Consider the following 19,752-nt stretch of genomic DNA (forward strand, 5'->3'; position numbering starts at 1 on the left):
CTTCACAATAACATATGAACTATTGATTAGAGTTCATATCCAATACCACTACTTATTAAAGAACTAAGAACTACAACTACAATCAATCTTAGGTGAAAAGAAATCCAATCTAAGTTCAAAAACATGAGGGATTTCAAGCAAATAATGCGTCGAATCGGAAGCAAGTTTGAAAAAATTAATTGGAGGGATCGGAGGAGCTTACGGTTCTCTCCTCGGGGCCATCTCGATCCTCCAAAACGGTGAAGAATCGGTGAAGATCCAGGGGGGAGTGGAGGAGATGAGAGAGGGAGAGAGGGGCGACTTGGGGGAGAAAAGGATGAACTGCCGACGGGGGGAGGGGGGGGTGGGGAGATGGGCAGGGGCGCGGGGGTTTCGGGGCAAATAACTGCCCGGACCCTACCGCCAGGGCCCCTGGCGGTATTGTTAGACAGCCTACCGCCAGGGCCCCTGGCGGTAGGGTGCGACGGAGGGGGACGGCACCGTCTCCGCGCGCTGACATGGATGAGTTTCCTACCGCCAGGGTCCCTAGCAGTAGGCTGTGTAACCCTACCGCCAGAGGCCCTGGTGGTAGGAAAAAGGGTCAAATCTCGAAAAAATTTCAAACAGGGGTCAGATCCTGAAATTCTTTGTCAAAAGGGTCAAAACACGAAATTCGGCCACACGACGGCACACAGCTTGAGTTCCTGTAAACAACGCTAGTGCGCGATCTGAACAGGAAGCAATTATGCCGCCTTGTTAACAACCCACTGGCATATTACTCGATCTAGCAACTCCACTCATGAATTTAGGTAGCAATTAGGGTTACAACTCCAGATACACGAATTGGGGAACATAGGAGGAAAGAGGAAGAGAGCCGCCACCGGGTTCGCCGTTGATCCACTGGATACCTGCACTTGCGTGTGAAGATGGGTTAAGTAGTGGGTGAGGGTCCTGCACTTGCGTGTGAAGATGGGTTAAGTAGTGGGTGAGGGAAACCGGGTCACACCCACTCTAGCCCGTGGACTTTGCTGCTAGGCCATCTCTGTCTCATGGGCCGAGCCGGGGGCGAGACCGTGTCACTGCCGGCTGGAGAGCCCGTCCTATCCGTGGCCTTGACACCCCCTCTTTCTTGCGATGAGGTTTGCCCCCAAGCCTCTACAGCAGGAAAGCGAGCTTGAATTTCTTGTTTGTCCTTCCAAGTGTCGTTGATCAACGCAGTATCAGACCACCTAACGAGGACCTGCTCGGCCATAGCACCACGCTTGCGTCTCCAACGTGAGGCCAAAATTGTTGCTGGAACTGCATGGATATCAGGCGTGATAGGAGTTGTTGTTGTTCAACTGGCGTACCTGGCAGAAGGGCTTTCCTGAGAAACGAAACATGAAAAACTGGATGCACCGAGGCGTTTGCCAGAAGTTCCAGTTTGTAGGTCACAGGGTTGATCTTGGCGATGATGGAGTATGGCCCGTAGTAGCGGAAGGAGAGCTTGTGGTTGGCGTGCTTGGCCACTGATGTCTGGACATAAGATTGGAGCTTCCAGAAAACTTGGTCGCCCACCTCGAAAGCGCGTTCAGAGCGCTTCTTGTCTGCTTGTTGCTTCATGCGCAGGCGCGTCCGCTGAAGATGTTGCTGCAACAAGTCCTGAATAGTGGCATGTTCGTCGAGCCAAGTTTGTAGAGGAGGGATAGAGCAAGAAGAGGTGGCGGTGATGCCCCAATGGTGCGGCTCATGCCCAAACATGGCCATGAATGGGGTTATGCCAATTGCCGAATGTGGTGCTGCGTTGTACCAGAACTGCGAGAGTGGAATCCACTGGCTCCATCGCTTCGGGCAGGAATGAGTGAAGCAGCGCAGTTTCAAGGCATGATTGACACATTCTGACTGACCGTCGGTTTGAGGATGGTTGGATGTGTTCATGCGGAGATGAGTGCCGGCGTATCGAAAGAGCTCTTGCCAAAAATGGCTAGAAAATACAGGATCACGGTCAGATACGATCGACTTGGGGAAGCCGTGGGTGGGATAGATATGTTGCATATACAACAGAGCAACGCGAGAAGCAGTGTAGGGGTGGGCAAGTGGCAGAAAGTGAACGAATTTGGCCATTTTATCGACCAAGGCCCAAATGCAGTTGAACTGGCCTGGTTGTGGGAGGCCATCAATGAATTCTATAGTGATCATATCCCACGATGCGCTCGGAATTGGGAGAGGCTAGAGAAGCCCTGGTGAAGCCACCTGGTCCGCTTTAGCCTATTGACAAATTTGGCGGCACTAAACATACCGAAGGACATGGGTCTTCATCTTTGGCCACGCGAATAGACACCAGATACGTTTGTAGGTGACAGGAAACCTGGAATGCCCTCCCCCCCCGCTCCACCGGGTTATCGTGGAAGGCTGAGATGATTTGTTGCTGAACCGTGAGGCTTCCACCAAGCCAGATGCGATTTCCGAAACGCAGAATTCCCTGGGATAGCCTGTTCTGGATGGGGTAAGCGAGATAAAAGTTCGTCTACTAAAAAATGTTCAACAACAACAACAACAACAACAACAACAACAGCAGCAATAGCAGCAACAACAACAGCAACAACAGCAACATCAACAACAAGAAGTTGGGGTAGGATAGAGGTGAAACCCATAAGATCTCGCAACCAACTCATGGATCTGGCATATTGATAACAAGCTTCCACGCACCCCTGTCCATAGCTAGCTCTTTTGTGATACTCCAATCCTTTAGGTCTCTCTTAATGGACTCCTCCCATGTCAAATTCGGTCTACCCCGCCCTCTCTTGACATTCTCCGCACGCTTTAGCCGTCCGCTATGCATTGGAGCTTCTGGAGGCCTGCGCTGAATATGCACAAACCATCTCGAACGATGTTGGACAAGCTTCTCTTCAATTGGTGGTACCCCAACTCTATCTCGTATATCATCATTCCAGACTCGATCCTTCCTCGTGTGGCCGCACATCCATCTCAACATACGCATCTCTGCCATATCTAACTGTTGAACATGTCGCCTTTTAGTCGGACAACACTCAGCGCCTTACAACATTGCGGGTCGAACCGCCGTCCTATAGAACTTGCCTTTTAGCTTTTGTGCCACTCTCTTGTCACAAAGAATGCCATAAGCTTGGCGCCACTTCATCCATCCGACTTTGATTCGATGGTTCACATCTTCATCAATACCCCCATCTCCTACAGCATTGACCCCAAATACTGAAAGGTGTCCTTCTGAGGTACCACCTGGCCATCAAGGCTAACCTCCTCCTCACACCTAGTAGTACTAAAACCCCACATCATGTACTCGGTATTAGTCCTACTAAGCCTAAACCCTTTTGATTCCAAGGTTTGTCTCCATAACTCTAACTTCCTGTTTAACCCCCGTCTGGCTATCGTCAACTAGCACCACATCATCCGCAAAGAGCATACACCATGGGATATCTCCTTGTATATCCCTTGTGACCTCATCCATCACCAATGCAAAAAGATAAGGGCTCAAAGCTGACCCTTGATGCAGTCCTATCTTAATCGGGAAGTCATCAGTGTCGACATCACTTGTTCGAACACTTGTCACAACATTATCGTACATGTACTTGATGAGGGTAATGTACTTTGCTGGGACTTTGTGTTTCCCCAAGGCCCACCACATGACATTCGGCGGTATCTTATCACAGGCCTTCTCCAAGTCAATGAACACCATATGCAAGTCCTTCTTTTGCTCCATATATCTCTCCATAAATTGTCGTACCAAGAAAATGGCTTCCATGGTCGACCTCCCAAGTATGAAACCAAACTGAATTTTTGTCACGCTTGTCATTCTTCTTAAGCGGTGCTCAATGACTCTCTCCCATAGCTTCATTGTATGGCTCATCAGTTTAATTCCATGGTAATTAGTACAACTCTGAACATCCCCCTTGTTCTTGAAGATTGGTACTAATATACTTCATCTCCATTCTTCTGGCATCTTGTTTGCCTGAAAAATGAGGTTGAAAAGTTTGGTTAGCCATACTATCGCTATGTCCCCGAGACCTTTCAACACCTCAATGGGGATACAATCAGGGCCCATCGCCTTGCCTCGTTTCATCATTTTAAAGCCTCCTTGACCTTAGACTCCTGGATTCACCGCACAAAACGCATGCTGGTCTCATCAAAAGAGTCGTCCAGTTCAATGGTAGAACTCTCATTCTCCCCATTGAACAGCTTGTCGAAGTACTCCCACCATCTATGCTTAATCTCCTCGTCCTTCACCAAGAGTTGGCCTGCTCTGTCCTTGATGCATTTGACTTGGCCAATATCCCTCGTCTTCCTCTCTCGGATCTTGGCCATCTTATAGATGTCCCTTTCGCCTTCCTTCATGCCTAACCGTTGGTAGAGGTCCTCATATGCCCGACCCCTTGCTTCACCAACAGCTCGCTTTGCGGCCTTTTGCCATCTTGTACTTCTCTATGTTGTCTGCACTCCTATCCAGGTATAGGCGTCTGAGGCAATCTTTCTTCTCTTTAATTGCCTTTTGGACATCATCATTTCACCACCAGGTATCCTTATCTTCGCTTCTCCTTCCCCTGGACACTCCAAACTCCTCCGAGGCCACCTTACGAATGCAAGTCGCCATCTTCATCCACACATTGTCTGCATCCCCTCCTTCCTCCCAAGGGCCTTCCTTAATGACCCTCTCCTTGAACGCCTGAGCTACCTCCTCTTGAGCTTCCACCACTTTGTTCTAGCGACTTTGGCATGCTTATCCCGCTGGACACGAATCCAAAAGTGGAAGTCAGCAACCACCAGCTTTTGCTGGGGGTACAACACTCTCTCCAGGTATCACCTTACAGTCTAGGCACGAACACCTATCTTCTCTTCTCGAGAGGATAAAATCAATCTGGCTAGAGTGTTTCCAACTACTAAAAGTCACCAAATGTGATTCTCTCTTTCTAAAGAGGGTGTTAGCAACAATCATGTTGTAGGCTAGAGCAAAGCTCAAGACATCTTCTCCTTCTTGATTCCTGATGCCATAGCCAAAGCCCCCACGCACCCCTTCAAAACCTGTGTTAGATGTATCCACGTGGCCATTGAGGTCTCCTCCTATGAAGAGCTTCTCACCAATCGGTACACTCCTAACCATGTCTTCCAGGCCTTCCTAGAACTCCCTTTTGGTGTTCTCATTGTGGCCCTACTTGCGGGGCATACGCGCTGATATAATTGAGAACCAAGTCCTCAACTACCAGCTTGACCAGGATAATCCGGTCCCCACATCTCTTGACGTCTACCACTCTATACTTGAGGCTCCTGTTGATCAAGATTCCTACGCCATTTCTGTTTGCAGTCGTCCCTGTGTACCACAACTTGAAGCCGATATCCTCCACCTCCTTCGCCTTCTGTCCCCTCCATTTGGTTTCTTGGACCCAAAGGATATCAACATCTCTGCTCACCACTGCATCAACTAGCTCCCGAAGCTTCCCTGTCAGATATCCTACATTCCAGCTACCTAAGTGAATCCTCCTAGGCTCGGCTAGCTTCCTTACCCTTCGCACTCGTCAAGTCAAATGCGAAGACCCTTGCTCATTTTCCACTACATCCGGGCGCTGATGTAGCGCGCCACTAAGGATGCGATGACCCGATCCTCGCTCACTTGCCACCGTATCGGGATCAAAATACGGCGCGCCACCTTGGGGGTGACGGCCCGACCCTTGCCCATTTTCCACCACACCCGGGTTCCGATGTAGCGCGTCGCTGAGAGAGTTACGCCCCAACAAAAATCTTTTGGGTTTCATCTCCATAAGAGTGGCTGAGTTTTTACGTTGGCTCTCCAATCCTAACACAACCCTCCTCCTTCACCCGGGCTTGGGACCGGCTATGTTGAGACAACATAGGCGGAGTTTCGTGTATTCTAAAAAAAATCATAAAACAAAAACAAAACGGCGATGCAAAAAAAAAGTTCGTTTACTAAAAAAGTTCACTGATTAAAACAAATTCATTAATTTCGAAAAATTATTTGTGCATTTTAAGAAAATGCTAGTCAATCAAAATTGTTCATGAATTTCAATAAAAATCTCAAATATCAGAAATTGTTCGTCTATTCAAAAAACCAGTTCACGGAGTAAAAAATGTTCAGATTTTTTAAAAAAAATCTTAGGGAATAAGGAATTGTTCATAAATTCAAAATCGTTCTTCAATTTTTAAAAAAGGTTTGCGCATTTAGAAAATGTTCGTATTTTTATGAAAACTCAAAATCTCAAATTATCCATGAACTGAAAAATGTTTGAGAATTCAAAAATCATTTTTAAATTTGTAAAAGTAATAATGAATTACAAATATATTTACAATTTCATAAAAGCACGAAATGGAAAGTATGCATGATTTGAAAAAATGTTCACGAATTTGAAAAGATGTTCATAAAATGAAAATGAAACATAAAATGAAAAGAAAGACGAACATGAAAAAAGAAAAAGGAAAAACTAGAATTAAAAAAGAAATGAAATAAAAAACTAAAATGTAAGAAAATCCCCGCAAGGAGAAGCAAAATAAAAACGGTTGGAAAGAACCTTCCCAAACCCGATGAAGGAATAAAAAATAGAAGAAGAAACAAAAAGAAAGAATATAAAAAATGAAACGAGCTACAATTAGACCGACCGAATAAACGCACATTGAGAAAACACACTACTGGACCGGCCCATTCTCATTAAACTGCAGGGTATTTGAGAGCTACCATATCGCTATAGGGAGATATAACGCCCGTGGAGACGGGACCTCCTATCTACCTCATTCTGCGACAGATTGGCAGGTCTTCGCACAGGGCATAGTCCGCCTGGCCATCCCAACCAGAAAAAGCGCGCGGTGTAAAAACAATGAAAAATACAACGCGTTTGTGCAGATTCAAACTCGCGATCTGCAAGTACTGGACACAGGTACTACGTAGCGCTAGTGACAAATTGCAAGTGCAAGTAAATAGAACTAATGGTAACGGCCATTCTGAATATTTTACTTATTTTTTACATTTCATGAAAATTCTGAATACATTTCTAAAATTCTGAACAAATTATTAAAAATCATGAAAAATTTTGGAAAATTTGTGGCCAATTATTCGATTCGTAACCAATGTTTAAAAATGGGAAGAATGTATGAATTTGTCGACAAGTTTTGAAAACGTGAAAATTAATTAAATTTCAAACATCTTTTGACCAATGGACAAGTTTTTAAAAATGTGAACAATTTTTAAATGTGCAAACAAATTTAAAAACAGGAAATTTTCTAAATTTGTGAACAAATTTCGAAAAAATTCAACAGTTTTTTTAAATATGAACGTTTTTGGAAAAATGAAAAAAAAATCATCTGCGAATCAATTTTGAAACTCTGAACAGATTTAGGAAAGTGCGGACAGTATTTGTAATTTGCGAAAGAGTGAACAAAATTTCAAAACAAGAACATTTTCTGAAATTACGAACATTTTTTTGAAAGTGAACTTCTTTTAAAATGTATATTTTGAAAATATGCAAATAGTTTTTGAATTTCTGAACAATTTTCGGCAAAAGGAACATTGTTTTGAGTATATGTACAAACTATGCAATTTTGAACAAATTTTGAAACCGTGAACATCTTTAGAATTCTTGAACAAATATTTGAAGCAAGGAAGTTTTCATGAAATTCCGAACAAAAATTTATAACTAAGAACATTTATGAACATTTTCAAAGTTTATGAACCAAAAAAATGGAACTTTTCATGAATTTGTGAACAAATTTTGAAATATAACATTTATATTAATGTGTGTACAAATTTGTAAAATGGGAACAAGTTTTTGAAATCCTTGAGCTTTTTAGTTTGTGAGCAAAATTTAAAAAAACTATTTTTTGAAATTGGAAACTGTTATGAATTTGTGAACATTTTTTTATAAGGAGCAAACAATTTTTGAAAATCTGTTTCTTTTATTTTCTGAACAAAATTTGAAAGCAGAAACATTTTTCAAAAATTGTGAACAAAATTTGAGAACAGAAATATTTTCCAAAAAACTTGAACGACTTTTGAAGTATTCGTACATTTTTAAATTAGCAAAAAGTGGGGTAAATTAAAAAGAAAAGGGACAGAAAAAATGAAAAGTAAAAACGAACAAAATTTTAAAAAGCGAACATTATTTGAAAAAGTAATACGTTATGAATTTTTGAACATTTTTTGAAAAGGAGCAAACAATATTTTCCGAACATGTGAATAAAATTGAAAACAGAAACACTTTTGTAAATATGTGAATAAAATTTGAGGACGGAAACATTTTCCGAAAAATTTGAACAAATTTTAGACAATTTGAATTTTCTTAAATTTCAGGAAAAGTGGAATAAAGTAGAAAAAGAAACAGAAAATACGAAAAAGAAGAGAAAAACGATAAGTAAAAAGGAAAGAGAAACTGAAAAAGAAAAATTCGGTTTAGGAACCTTCTAGAATGTTCCCAAAACTGAAAACCCGGTTAGAACTTCAGAGAAGGTTCTCAAAAACGGTGCATTGTTAAAACGGGCCGGCGCAAGCCCGAACATTCGCTCGCTCGCTTCTGCGAAACAGCAACAATTCGCCGAAGCGAGTGCCAACAGGATATTCCCGTGGAGACCTCCTATTTAGCGCGTGATACGCGGGCTAACGAGCCGGCGTGCACCCACTCCTCATGAGCGGGATGGATGTCCTTTTTCCTTTCTTGTATTTACTATATGTTTTTCTGCTTTTTTCTTATTTAAAATAATTTGGTATTTCAAATTGTTCTTAGATTTAGTAAAAAATGTTCTATAAATCATAATATGTTTGTGGACAAAAAAACAGTTCGTGATTTTGGGAAGTTCACGTATAAAAAAAAATGTTCACATATTCAAAAAAATGCTCATGGAAGAAAGTGTTCATAATTTTTTCAATTGCACGCCCAAAAAATGATCGTGAAATACATAGAAGTTCCACATTCAAAAATTGTTTATGCATTTCAAAATTTATTAGTAAAAAAATATTGTACAATTATTTCAAACAAAACCGGCCAATGCACAAAATATTCATTGATTCAAAAAAAGGTTAGCAAATTCAAAAAATGTTCATCGAGTCAAAAAATGTTCATCGAATAAAACAAATGCAAAACATGTTCATAAATTGTTCACAGAAATTTACAAATGATTTCCAGTTACAAAAAAGTTCATCGCTAAAAATATATTCATTGAATAATAAATTTTCATCAATTTCGAAAAAATGTTCACGCATTTTAAGAATATGTTAGTCAATAAAAAAATGTTCCTGAATTTCAGGAAAAATATCAAATTTGAGAAACAATTCTGCTATTAAAAAAATTCAGGGACTAAAAATATTCACATTTTTTAAAATAATAATCTGGATTTAGGAATTGTTCATTAATTCAAATATGTTCATGAATTTGCAAAAAAAAATCGTGAATTTAGGAAATGTTCATATTTTCATGAAAACTCAAATTGTTTGTGAATTGAAAAATGTTCATGAATTCAAAAATTATTTGCAAATTTCTAAAAAAATCTTGAATGAACAGATGAGCATGATTTCAAAAAATGCTCGCGAATTTGAAAAGACCTTTCATAAAATGAAAAATATAATGAAAATGAAACATAAAATGAATTGAAAGTTAAGATGAAAAAATGAAATTGAAAACTATATTGAAAAAAAATAAAGGAAATGATAAAAAGTGAAAAAGTAAGAAAACCCCCGCAAGGAGAAGCAAAAAGAAAAACGGTTAGGAAACAGCCTTCGAACACCAGAGTGTAGCTAGTTTGTGCCGGCACAAAATCAGTAAGTTGTGGTTACAGGGGGTACGGGCCAGGGGGAGCTCCTATACGGCGCTTGAGGCGCCCGTTCGAGGTAATGGCGCTCACACAACCGCAAACTTGGGCCGGCCCGATGCGGTTTGGTCACTTGTTCGCGGGGTTCGCTCGTGACTAGTCGCCATTGACCTGTTAATGGTTAACTTTAGGGGGGAAAAGTCCAACAAAAATTAAGAATTCAAAAATATTTATGGATTCTAAAAAAAATTCACAAACTTCAAAAGGTTGTCAAATAGTATAAAAAAATTGATTTCGAATTTTTCTTATCAAATTTGAAAAAAGTTCGTCAATTTAGATAATTTAATCCAGTTTGAAAAAGGTTCATCAAATTTGAGAATAGTTCATCAAATTTGTAAAAACATCTTCGATTTTTAAAAAAGCGCATCAATTTCTTTTTGAAAAAGTATCTGATTTTTAAAAATAAATTTATCAAATTTGAAAAAAAATCCGATGAAAAAACCTCATCCAGGAAAAGGAAGAAGAGAAAAAAGGAAAGAAAATAAAAATGAATAAGAAGGTGAAATGAAAAAGAATAAAAGGAAAAAAGTTAGATGGCACCAAGTGTTGAGTGGTGTAGTGGTTACTGCCGCTTACCCCCCTTTTCCTGTTTTTAATAGAAAAAAAGACAAGCCGGCCGAGCGGATGCGGGGGATGTGCGGCGAGTTGCATAAACACTTTAAACGGGTGCCTGAAGCGTTGTTTAGCAAATGCCCGCACCAGATCGCTAACCAGGGAAATGAACTCATGAGCTACCTCTCGTGAACTACTAACCTCAACCAATCAAGTTGATGAATTCTAGTGACTAGTAAATGTATACGTGCAATGCACGTCGATATTATGTAATATATTATTTAGACATAAATATTAGGTAGGATACTATTTGCGTATTAATTATGTAATTAATATTGGCATTAATATTTGCTTTGATATTAACTGCATGCTAAACGTGTTGAGCGCTCACCATTGGAGCAACCCGAGTCGTTGGATTGACCTCATTTGACGGCCGGGATTTTTGTGATCTGCCCTTTTGGATACTTTTATATTGGTATAGATAGATTCACGGCGCGAGCAGTTGAGTATTAAATTTCTCTTGAAAAAAAATAAAAAAAGCATGCATTGATCATTTGGTAATATTTGTCGAACATGTTTAGTATGCAGTTAATATATGATGAACAATTTAAACAACACACGATGAATATTTTGTATTATATGATAAACATTTTGCGGTGTTTCACTTTTTGCAAATTAAGATACACAGTAATGGGCCGGCCCAGCACGGGGCGATGCAGGCGCCCGTTTGTAAATTTGCCTATAACGGGCACCTACAATGCTAAATAGGATTTGCCTCCTTTGAGGGAGCTCCTAATTGCCGCATTCTGCGACAAAAGGACGCCTTTCGCATAGGACTCGCTTGACTGGGCCGGGCCGTTGGGGCTGAACAGGAGCTGGTGGTCAGACGGGAAAATGCGCAAAAAAATCAACAGCGCACGCGAGGTGGGATTCGAACCATGGATCTCCGGTTACTACACTAACCACGCTAGGCAGTACGACAATAGAGTTTTGTTGACAAATATGTAGCCTGATTTCTAAAGATCTATAAGCAGCGGCGTAAACTGAACATTACTTAAGAAATTGCAACCAACAGTTCAAAATTTGATCACCTTTTGGAAATTTAGGAATTTTGACAAACGCAAACAATTTCAAAATTTGGAAACATTTTATGAAACAGTAAAAGAAATTTTAGAATTCTCGAATATTTTTCTAAAAAGTGAACATTTGAAAAAATCTTGAAAAGGTACATCTTTTGCAGATTTGAAAAAATTTCTAAAACGCTAAAAAACTACTCCCTCCGTCCCATAATATAAGATTTTTTTGACACTAGTGTAGTGTCAAAAAACGTCTTACATTATCAGACAGTGAGAGTGCATTTTAAGAATATTTTTTAAAACACAAATACATTTATAAAGTCCAAAATATTTTCCTAAAAATATGAACTTTTTTAGTTGATGATTTTTTGGAAACTAGAACAAAATTTGAAATCCCAAACATTTTTTTAAAATCCAAAATTTTATGAATTAGTGAGCAAAAATTTAAAATTGGAACAAATTTTGGAAACCAGAAAAAAATTGAAACTTGGTGCAGTTTGAATATCCCGAACAATTTTGAAAATAAGAACACTTTTTGTATATATGAAAAATGTAAATGGAGTAATTTTTCTAAAACTTCACCAATTTAGAAAAATCTAAAACACAAACATATTTTCTAAAGCGCAAACAATTTTTGAAACTTTGAACTTTTTGAAAATTGCGAACATTTTTAAAATAATGAACAAATTTGGGAAACATTAGCATATTTTCTAAAGCGCGAACAATTTTTGAAACTTTGAACATTTTTTGAAAAATTTCGAACATTTTTCAAAACATGAACGATTTTTGAACTCCTGAATAATGGAGATTTTGAGGCCAATTTTTGAAACACGGACATTTTTCTAAATTTGTGAACAATTTTTTATAATGGAAACAATTTCTCAAAAAAAATGAAAATCCTGGAAATGTTTCGGATTTATGAACAAAAGAATAAAACACAACGATTTTAGAAAAATTGAAGAAAAAGAAATTGAAAATAAAAAATAAAAAAAGAAAGGAAAGTGAAAAAACAAAATAAAAACTAAAGAAAAAACAGAAAAGGGAAAAAGGAGAGAAACGAAAAAAAAAGGAAGAAAAGGAAAATAAAAAATAAAAGAACAAGAAAGCAAACCGGATCAGCAACCTTCTAGAAGTTTCCCAAATCCAGAAAAACCGGTTGGGAACCAAAATCGGGGACATTGAAACACTTAAATGGGCTGGCCCAGGTGGAACGATCCCTCGGTCTCCTTTGCGAAACCTCATAGTTTGCCGCAAAGTGCGGCGAATAGGAAATTCCTCCTTTTGACGCTTACTAGCGTCAAATACGAATCGCCCCCATCGATCTCGTGTCGGCGGGGCTATATGCAGTGTAGGCCGAAAGCACGAATTATTGGCCCTGGGCGGATGTGGTCCACGGGTGGAGGGGTGTGAACGCGAAAAAGGAGGCGAACAGCTCGGCGGCCATCCTTGCCGGTGAACCGAACGAGCTCACAGGCCCGGTATTGGGTCCAGTGCCTTCCGTGCGCGAGGACAGACACCTTATCTGATTGTCTGCTTCGCATTGTAGGGAAATATCCGTCTCAAAAACTGGAGAACAGGGAATGCTGCATCCAACTTGGAACAATGGAGATAGAGTTTTGCTACATCTCTCTCTGCTTGCACTCTCGCAATGCCATCTCGGCGCCTCGGTAGTACTACTACTTCATCTCCGTTAACTGTCCGATTAGCTAAGCTGGTTTAACTTTGTTTGGCGAAGGATAGAACATATCTGCAACCAGGCAAGAGCCAGAGGTTAACTTGGTACTCGATTAAATTGTAGTTTGGCTAGCCGTCCGGCACTCTTGAATTTCTAGCTCTGGCTTTCAACCTTTTTGCCGGATGCACTCCAACTTCGACATCAGTTCACGTGTGGAAGATACCGCCCATCATCATGGTCAAGACTGACAATGATCTACTGCAAGACCCATTGATCAACAGCATTTTCACAGCGCCGGCTTCTGTTACCCACAAAAAAAAAAATTCTCCACCCATGTAGTAGTGTATCCGAACAAAAAGGGTATACAAATGGGACGAGAAAATCTCCAAGAGAATCACGCTTCTAATCATCAGGGGTGGACTATAATATCATCATATAAGAAAGTTCATCTTTTAATTTAATACTCCATCCGATTCACTATCATAAAATGTTTCTAACATTTTATGATTTGGATATATATATAGACGTATTTTAGTGTAAATTTTTCATGTTTGTAGTCCGTATTATAATATTCAAAATATCTTATCTCCATGAACGGTAGTAAATATACTACTCCCTCCGTTCCTAAATATAAATCTTTTTAGAAGATTACAATATGGACTACACATGAAGTGAAATGGGTGAATCTCACTCTAAAATCCGTCCATATACATCCGTATCTAATCCACATTGAAATCTCTAAAAAGATTTATATTTAGGAACAAAGGGAGTACTCATAAAACTACAACAATAATCATATCTGCACAAAACATCTCATGACACCACACAAACATCAAGATTCTTCACTAGCAACGTCGGATATCGATGCTCAAGCGCCGCCGTTGCCGGATCCACCCACCCAAGGCTAGAATCTAGGTTTCATCCTGAAGAACCAGTCTGAACATATCTGAGCAATACCTTCAACGAGATAATGACATAAAAATATCGCCATTGCTAGGTATAACCAACATGGGTCAGACCTAGACTTTCACCCCGGAACTTGAGACCGACGTCACTTATGTGTTGTCGCTGTCCTAACGGCTGCATATGATGTGGACCGTTTTCGTTCCACAAGCATCCCTCGACATCAAGTTGTTGTCGATATTTGTATCTCTTCGCTGAAGCCAACCATCGGGTCTAGAGAGGAACCCTCACGAAGACCTTTCGGTGGCCACCACAATCTGTGGGGAGTCCAATGTCGCAGGTCGGAGTGGTCGCCATAAGAACAAACACAGATGGCGGATCACACTACCGCCGACTACCACGTCAACGGAGAGCCCCCTGCCCAAGCCCGTCGGCCCAACCTTCGACATGGCCGGAATAGGAGAACAAAAGGTAGATCAACATCACCTGCACAGAGCACACCTGTCATTGGATTAGGAGTGCACAACCACCAAATTAGCGTCGCGCCTCCCGGTCCAAGCCGTAGAACACTAGGCAAAGAGCAACCGAGAACCCCCCCCCCCCCAAGTGTCGCCAAACAATGCCAAGAAGCCATGTTGCACACGTACTTGGCCGTCTATCCCAAGACCGAAGAGGGTGAGCTAACTGGTAGATGGACTAATCTCCTCGGGGCCGACCAGGCACTCGAGGACAAGATCCAACAGATTGGGGCTAACCGATCTTAGCCCCGCAGAAACTTGCTGAATGAGTTGGATGTGGAGGCCGAGGGCAGCGTGCTTTAGACACCCGATTGGGTTGAAACACTTGATCGTCCTTCCCGGGGCAGAGATTGGCAAACAGGCATAGCCAAACACACCCTTTGTTGGGGAAAGTAGTAATTTCAAAAAAATTCCTACGCACACGCAAGATCATGGTGATGGCATAGCAACGAGAGGGGAGAGTAATGTCCACGTACCCTCGTAGACCGTAAGCGGAAGCGTTATGACAACGCGGTTGATGTAGTCGTACGTCTTCACGATCCGACCGATCCAAGCACCGAATGTACGGCACCTCCGAGTTCAGCACACGTTCAGCTCGATGACGATCCCCGGGCTCCGATCCAGCAAAGCTTCGGGGATGAGTTCCGTCAGCACGACGGCGTGGTGACGATGATGATGTTCTACCGGCGCAGGGCTTCGCCTAAACTCCGCGACGATATGACCGAGGTGGAATATGGTGGAGGGGGGCACCGCACACGGCTAAGGAACGATCCGTAGATCAACTTGTGTGTTATAGGGTGCCCCCTGCCCCCGTATATAAAGGAGCAAGGGGGGAGGTCGGCCGGCCCTAGAGGGCGCGCCAGGAGGAGGAGTCCTCCTCCTAGTAGGAGTAGGACTCCCCTTGCTTACTCCTACTAGGAGGGGGAAAGGAAGGGGGAGAGGGAGAGGGAAAGAGGGGGGCGCCGCCCCCTCCTAGTCCAATTCGGACCAGAGGGGGAGGGGGAGTGCGGCCCATGCTGGCTGCCCCTCTCTCTCTCCACTAAGGCCCATAGGGCCCATTACTTCTCCCGGGGGGTTTCGGTAACCCTCCGGCACTCCGGTTTTCTCCGAAAACGTCCGGAACACTTCCGGTGTCCGAATATAGTCGTCCAATATATCAATATTTATGTCTCGACCATTTCGAGTCTCCTCTTCATGTCCGTGATCACATCCGGGACTCCGAACAAACTCCGGTACATCAAAACTTATAAACTCATAATAAAACTGTCATCATAACGTTAAGCGTGTGGACCCTACGGGTTCGAGAACTATGTAGACATGACCTAGAACTATTCTCGGTCAATAACCAATAGCGGAACCTGGATGCCCATATTGGTTCCTACATATTCTACGAAGATCTTTATCGGTCAAACCGCATAACAACATACGTTGTTCCCTTTGTCATCGGTATGTTACTTGCCCGAGATTCGACCGTCGGTATCCAATACCTAGTTCAATCTCGTTACCGGCAAGTCTCTTTACTCGTTACGTAATGCATCATTCCGTAACTAACTCATTAGCTACATTGCTTGCAAGGCTTATAGTGATGTGCATTACCGAGAGGGCCCAGAGATACCTCTCCGACAATCGGAGTGACAAAACCTAATCTCGAAATATGCCAACCCAACATGTACCTTTGGAGACACATGTAGTACTCCTTTATAATCACCCAGTTACGTTGTGACATTTGGTAGCACCCAAAGTGTTCCTCCAGTAAACGGGAGTTGCATAATCTCATAGTTACAGGAACATGTATAAGTCATGAAGAAAGCAATAGCAATATACTAAACGATCAAGTGCTAGGCTAATGGAATGGGTCATGTCAATCACATCATTCTCCTAATGATGTGATCCAATTAATCAAATGACAACACATGCCTATGGTTAGGAAACATAACCATCTTTGATTAATGAGCTAGTCAAGTAGAGGCATACTAGTGACGTTATGTTTGTCTATGTATTCACACATGTATCATGTTTTCGGTTAATACAATTCTAGCATGAATAATAAACATTTATCACGATATGAGGAAATAAATAATAACTTTATTATTGCCTCTAGGGCATATTTCCTTCACCCTTGAGGCGCCAGGAGCCTGCGATGGAATCTAGCCACCACAGACCACCACGAGATATGACCCTAAGGAGAAAAAGGCCCTTAAGGTCCGAAAACCAACCTCGGTCAATCTACAAGTCAAGGCAACGCCCGCCTGCTGGACAGGCAGGATACCTAGCTTGGCTAGCAAAAAACGATGAAGTGCACCGTAACCATGTTAGATGTACGCCACACCACTGCAAGAGTTCGAGGAGCCGCGCACCCTCAGTGCTTCATGGATGAAGTCATGCAGCACCAGTTCCCCGACAGGTTTAAACCCACCAACATCGAATAATACGATGGAACAACGAACCCCGTAGTTTGGATAAAGGATTTCCTCATGGCAATACACATTGCAGGTGGAGATGACCTCCACACCATCAAATAAATGTCATTGAAGTAAGGGCTCACTCGGCTTTAGCTTAGCAACCTTCTCGACAACTCAATTGGCACCTTGGAACACCTCGAGGATGAGTTCCCAGCTAATTTCTAGGGTACCTATGCCAGACTTTCGGACGCGCCAACCTTGCTCATGTCATACAAAAGCTAGGGGTGTCGGTCCGAAAATTCTAGTGCTAGTTCTTGACGAATAAAAATCAGGTAGTGGATTGCCTGGATGTAGAGGCCATCACAACATTCAAACACAATATCAGTGATGAATGGCTAGCTGATACGTCTCCAGCGTATCTATAGTTTTTTATTGTACCATGCTATTATATTACCCCTTTTGGATGTTTAAGGGCTTTATCTTACACATTTATATCATTTTTGGGACTAACCTACTAACCGGAGGCCCAACCCCTATTGTTGTTTTTTTTGCCTATTTCAGTATTTCGAAGAAAAGGAATATCAAATGGAGTCCAAACGGAATGAAACCTTCGGGAGTGTGATTTTTGGAATAAACGTGATCCAGAGGACTTGGAGTGCAATCCAAGAAGCAACCGAGGCGGCCACGAGGGTGGAGGGCGCGCCCACCCCTACAGGGCACGTCCCCTATCTCGTGGGCCCCTCGGGCGGCCACTGACCTACTTCTTCCTCCTATATATACCCACGTACCCCGAAAACATCCAGGGAGCCAACGAAAAACAATTTCCACCGCCGTAACCTTCTGTATCCGCAAGATCCCATCTTGGAGCCTTCGTCGGTGCTCCGCCGGAGGGGGAATCAACCATGGAGGGCTTCTACATCAACACCATAGCCCCTCCGATGAGTTGTTAGTAGTTTACCACAGACCTTCAGGTCCATAGTCTAGATGGCTTCTTCTCTCTTTTTGGATCTCAATACCATGTTCTCCCCCTCTCTTGTGGAGATCTATTCGATGTAACTCTTTTTGCGGTGTGTTTGTCGAGATCCGATGAATTGTGGGTTTATGATCAAGTTTATCTATGAGAAATATTTGAATCTCCTCTGAATTCTTTCATGTGTGATTGAGTTATCTTTGCAAGTCTCTTCGAATTATCAGTTTGGTTTGGCCTACTAGATTGATCTTTCTTGCAATGGGAGAAGTGCTTAGCTTTGGGTTCAATCTTGCGGTGTCCTTACCCAGTGACAATAGGGGTTGCAAGGCACGTATTGTATTGTTGCCATCGAGGATAAAAAGATGGGGTTTATATCATATTGCATGAGTTTATCCCTCTACATCATGTCATCTTTCTTAATGCGTTACTCTGTTCTTATGAACTTAATACTCTAGATGCATGCTGGATAGCGGTCGATGTGTGGAGTAATAGTAGTAGCTGCAGGCAGGAGTCGGTCTATTTGTCACGGACGTGATGCCTATATACATGATCATGCCTAGATAATCTCATAATTATTCGCTTTTCTATCAATTGCTCGATAGTAATTTGTTCACCCACCGTAATACTTATGCTATCCATAGAGAAGCCACTAGTGAAACCTATGGCCCCCGGGTCTATCTTTTATCATATAAGCTTTCAATCTACTTTTATTTGCATATTTACTTTTCCAATCTATATTATAAAATACCAAAAATATATTTATCTTATCATACTATCTCTATCAGATCTCACTTTCGCAAGTGGCCGTGAAGGGATTGATAACCCCTTTATTGTGTTGGTTGCGAGTTCTTTGTTTGTTTATGTAGGTGCGTGGGACTTTTGAGGAGCCTCCTACTGGATTGATACCTTGGTTCTCAAAAACTGAGGGAAATACTTACGCTACTATTGCTGCATCATCCTTTCCTCTTCAAGGAAAACCAACGCAAGCTCAAGACGTAGCACTAGCCAATGAACTAGGACATGAGAAGCTCTGAACAATGGCAGGCCTCACACAGCTCATGCCTCAATTTTGCACCAGTGAGGATTAATGGCTTGCTCAGAAGAACAACCGTAACGGCAACCCCGGTGCTTCCATAGTGCGTGATGCAAATGGGAAATCTCGACGCAACAAAAATAACAAGCGCTTTAATAGAGGCAGCAACAACAACGCCAAGGAGGCCGAGGTTAATGCCGATTTTAGCAACCAGCGGGGCAACATCAAAAGGAAGCCTTTCCAAGGAGGAAAGGCCGACCCCATAAAGCTGGATAAGATCATGGATCAACCATGTGACATTCATGGCAATCCCGACAAGCTGGTCACCCATACCAACCAGAACCGTTGGGTCATCAAGCAGGCCAGAAAGGTTGCGGCCGATTACCAGGGCAAAGGCCAACTTCGTAATGAAGGCAGAGACCATCCCGGGCCGAGCAATGCGGGCCAAAAATAGTTCCCTTCCGAGGTTAAAGATGTGAACATGATTTATGTTACTCACGTCACTAGGAAGGAGAGAAAACACGTGCTCCATGATGTTTATGTCATGGAGCCTGCTGACTCGAAGTATAGCCCATGGTCAAAAATCCTGATCATCTTTGATCGAAGCAATCACCCGACCAGTATCCGCCATGGCGGCACAACAGCTTTGGTCCTCAGCCCCATAGTTGACGGCTTCCACCTGGCCCGAGTCCTAAGGGATGGCGGCAGCAGCCTCAGCTTAATGCAGATACTGTTAAGAAGATGCATATCAACCCAACATGGATCAAGCCTAGCACTACCACCTTTAAGGGTATCATACCGACAGTTGAGGCACATTGCTCGGTAAGG

This window comes from Triticum dicoccoides, chromosome 2B, assembly GCF_002162155.2.
Source record: "Triticum dicoccoides isolate Atlit2015 ecotype Zavitan chromosome 2B, WEW_v2.0, whole genome shotgun sequence".
NCBI classification, from domain to species: domain Eukaryota; kingdom Viridiplantae; phylum Streptophyta; class Magnoliopsida; order Poales; family Poaceae; genus Triticum; species Triticum dicoccoides.